The 4971-nt window shown below is 23.5% G+C and overlaps 1 long non-coding RNA gene across 1 annotated transcript; it reads left to right on the plus strand.

Moving 5' to 3' along the window:
* The first annotated feature begins 431 nt into the window (after positions 1 to 431).
* Positions 432 to 1190, plus strand: LOC135925095 (uncharacterized). Its single transcript, XR_010571526.1, has 4 exons — positions 432 to 518; positions 563 to 727; positions 763 to 817; positions 859 to 1190. It is a non-coding gene; the product is annotated as an uncharacterized LOC135925095 (long non-coding RNA).
* Positions 1191 to 4971: the final 3781 nt, after the last annotated feature.

Here is a 4971-nt window from a genome sequence, read left to right on the forward strand (position 1 = left end):
TAAATCCGCCTAAAAACACATTGACAAAAATGAAAATAGCCACGCTACCCTTAATAAAATGTGTATTTAAAATCCCCCTTGCTTTACAATGTTGTAAATGATATTTATGATATATGGCTTTATCATTAATATATAAATATTTAGTAGAGTATAAAATGTTATTAATATATTTTGATTTTATAAATTAATAAAATGCTTTTTTAAAAAAAAATAAAACTTGAAATATTTATTAGAGCATAAAAGGTTATTATTATATGATTCTATAAATTAATAAGATGCTTTTTTAAATAAAAAAAAATCTTGAAATTTAAATAGTTAAAAAAAAAATTAATTAATTTTAAATCTATTATAATAATCTTCAAAAAACGTCAATCAAATTTAGCCAATAGTTTTCTTTTAAAACATATTTGTCTAATAAAAATGATTATAGCGTAATCGATCCAATAGTAATCACCTGCATTCATACACTTACCATTTCATTCACTTCACATTTCATAGCAATGATATCCAGCAACCAAGTATAATTTTTTCAGTTTTTTTATAATTATATTATTTTTATTAGATTATTCAACAAAACCCAACTACCAATATAAGAAAAAACAAACCAAGTTAAAAAGCAGAATAAGCGAATTGCTTTGTTATCATCATTCCAGAGGTATGTGATGCTATATGGAAAACTTTAAAAGATATTCATATGCCAGTTCCAACTAGAGAACATTGGGAGAAGGTATTATAAATTTAGATATATTAATATATTTTTAGATTGCATAAAAATATTTTGACCTGGCTCATTAGATGGTAAGCACTTTATATCAAAGTAAATTTTTAATATTAATAAATAATTTTTAATTATTTTAGAGTTAGAAAAACCAATATCAAACACCTTAAAAAACTATGAAACCTTATCCTATGAAAAATACCAGTCCAGAAGAAAAACATTATAAGTTAAGATTCCTAGGTATATGAGAATTTATTGTTATTCTTATCTACATAAAATAATATATATATAAATAACATAGTAAATTATTATGTCACAAAAAAATAGGGTATAAATTTACTTATAAAAATCTAAAGTCTGATAAAATGGAAAATATATAACTGAGCCATGAAAATTTTTGTATCCAGTGTCTTAATTTATTAGGTATACATAACAATTAAGAATGATTGTTAAGGGAGAAGTTAAAAGAGTATTTATGAAGGTCTTAAAAGCATTTAAATAATTTTTTATGATAAGTGTAGGTTTTATATGAAATTCATGTGTATAATAAATAGTTCCTTTCTAAAATAATCATTTTTATTATTATTCCAAAATTGGAGATAGAATAGATACCAAATTTTATTTTTATAATTTTAAGAAATATTATTCTATTCTCCAAATAACTTTTCTTTAAACCCAAAAAATTTATTGAATGATAATTAACTAAAATTTTATTTTAAGCTGCGTCCAAAATGTTTTAAAAAAATCCTTAAAATTTTTACATTAATAACAACATCTTGGACACATTTAAGTTTTAAAAAAATTAAAATATTCAAAATGTTTGATATGATTCAATTATTAGTTATTTATTAAAAGATATGTAAATATTAAATTATATTTATTATTATATATTACCTTTCAGTTATTAAAATTTATATGAACTTATTATTTGATAATGGTTATATTTAAATTTTATTTATATACTTAATAAATAAATATATGTTGTAAATAATTGTATCAATATTTAATAAACAGTTGGAAAACTAATAATAACTTTTATTTTGAAAGATAATTTTTCCATAAAATATATATAAGTTATTATATTTGAGTTATATAATAAAATTATAATAGAAATTATATAATATCTTTTAAGAGTAGGAATAGGAATATTTTTATTAATAACTATAGGGTTTTCATTTTCTTTGTTGGCATTATCTTGATCTAGCTATTATTCAATAATAAATAACAAATAATAGTAACATAATATACAGAATCATTAGACATAGGGATAGCAATTTCATTAAGGTATGATGCAGTTAATTTTATATACATATATAAAATAATACTGTTCCGAGATGTCAATTTTTAGATTCCTAAAATTAAAACTATTTTATATTTTTGTCTTTTAATATTTTACATTTGTTGTCAATTTTAAAATTGACTCAGAATATTTGGTAATATCATCAATATTTTCTTTCAACCATATATATTGTTTGACATATAGTAGATCCTTATTTTCCAGCACCTTTTAATGTTACGATCTAAGTTATTGTAATATATTTATTGTATGGTTTAAGAAAAAATTGACAGATATTCCAAGAGAAATTGCAGAGATTATTAGTAGTGTAATATTTTGAATAATAAAATAAAGAATTAAATAATTTTGTAAAAATTGTCCACTTACTAATACTTCAATTACCATTGAAACTTTCATATTCTGATTGTATTTTTAAATGCATTGTGACTTTTTATATATTTTATTTCAGTTCTCAACTACCAAAATTATTATGGTCTTTGGCAGGTTTAAGAAAATTTTCCCAAGTGCGTGGACCTGGCTTGAAAATTTTTTTAATATTAGGCATAGGTGTAATATTTAACGCAGAATAATTATATGGCCCTCATGTAAAAGCTAATTTAAATATTATTTTTATTCAAAAAATAGTATTCACTCTTAGTCTAAATGGGTTGGCCTTGGTCTGAAGTAGGGGTGAGCTGGGTTAAGATAGAATAAAAAATTGATATGGTTTTTAGAGATTTACCTATCTCCAGGTTTGGGAAAAAATTTTGAAAATTACTATGGGTTGGACAGGCTTGAGAAAATTTTTTATAAAATTATTATGAGTTGGACTGGGCTTGGAAAATATTTTTTATAAATTATATTGGGCTCGGCATAGGGAAAATTATGAGCTTGGACGTTTGATAATTTTTTTATTATTAACTATGGGTCAGACATTGGCCTAAAACAAATTATTTTGCAGGCCTGGGCTCAGCCTGATCAAAAAACCAAGGCCCATGAAAATCTGATTTTTATTGTATTTTTAAATTCATTATGATTATTTAAAAGTTTTATTTCAGTTCTCAACTACCAAAATTATTATGATCGTTCATTCAGCTTAGATAAATTTTTCAAAATTATTATGACTTTGTACTTTACCTGGGAATTTTTTTTAATATGAAATATTATGTATAAATGATCAGTAAATTTAACATATTGGTATTATCAAGTAAAAGCTTTAAATTTATTCTTACTCAAACCATAGTATTTAGTCTTAGTTTTAATAGATTGAACCTGGCCTGAAGATGGCAAGGGGTAAAAAGAATTAAATTGGATATAATTTTCAAATAACAGGTAACATCTAACATAAATATAAGAAGAAAATTCTCATTCCCCGTCATTTTTGATGGGCTATCTACTAGTATTGTAATATAATTGATATAACAAAAATATTATGTATCATATTGTATTTTACATTTGGTGAATAATTATTTACACTGATAGCAGCTTCTTGAGTAATAATTATTTTGACTGTTGGTATTTTATTGAGTAAATGTATTTTTTTGATAGGTAGATTTATTAAATATTAATGATAATATGAATAATTTGTAATATTTTGTAAATAATATATATTTAATGTATTACTTTGACATCCAATACTTGCATAGGAAATGGAAGTTTTATAAAGGTATATATTGTTAAAGGATGATAATAAATAATATGTATATAAAAACTGTCTTAGTTTGAGAACCTGCATTTGTACAAAAATGAAAATGATTGTAGAATTTTGTAAAGTTAAATTAAAAGAATATTTAAGGTTTTACTTTGGCATCCTACAGTTGCATAGTTAACCGATGTTATTGGCTCATCTGTTTGTATAGACATTTAAAAATAAATAATAAATCGACAAATAATAAATCAACAAATAATAAATCAACAAATAAATAAATAAATACGTACCGATGACATGACGTAGCGATGAGATGACGTCACGATGACGTATTGAGGACATCGGAAAATTATAATATTAAATGTTCCGATTGCGGATATAAAAAAAATTGCGTCGTTGATTAATTCATACACTGCCTCAATTGATAATAGTTTTTAAGAACCCCACAACGCATTCTTAGCATAAAACTTATATAACTTGTGTTTTACATTTTATACAATGTCTTATAGAATGGACTAATAAGGAAAAATTTGTAGGCCTAACCAAATCAATAATTCTCATAGAAGAGAATATAAACGACGAATCTAAATCATAAAACTATATGGTGGTTAGAGCCTCCTCAGATGACATTATGGAAGCTAGATTAGTAATCGAGAAAAGTATTGTGAGATATTGAATTTCGAAAAGATTATCTTCCATTTTAAATAATAATAAATGACTAGACAGTTGACCATTATTACTCATTTAATTATGCAATCAAATGCTCTCAGTAACAAGAGTAATAATCTTAAATTATAATAGCCACACAAATAATGGATACTGGTTAATTTCAATCATAGCCATGACACTCACGATGTAATCTCATAACAGAATTTATTATGTTAGATAAATTTATAAAATAAAAACACTAAAAATCTTTAGAAGAAATAATTATACAGATATATTGAAGCCTTGAGTCATTTACACTGTAAGGACGCCATCTTAGAAATGAATCATTTAGTAACTAAAAATTAAGGACAGAATGATATAATGAAAGCAATTAAGATTTTATATATTATTGTAGCACCACCTTTAGTTGGTATATTATGGCTTATAGTAGTTTGTAATAATATCAAAATATTAACGTATTAATAATTTAACTCAAAACTGTTTTTCAAAGAAGGAAAATTTTTTCCTAAAAACACATAAAAAAGAGAAGTAAAAGAAGATATCCATTGTGGGATGATTGATAAGATTTAAAATATTTCATTTTAAGCTAATAAATTTTTTTACCCCCCCCCTCCCCCTCCCTCCCTATCAAAATTTTACAAATATTTGAATATCAATTTT

This window comes from Gordionus sp. m RMFG-2023, chromosome 2 (genome assembly GCF_954871325.1).
Source record: "Gordionus sp. m RMFG-2023 chromosome 2, tfGorSpeb1-WG-v2, whole genome shotgun sequence".
Lineage (NCBI taxonomy): Eukaryota > Metazoa > Nematomorpha > Gordioida > Chordodea > Parachordodidae > Gordionus > Gordionus sp. m RMFG-2023.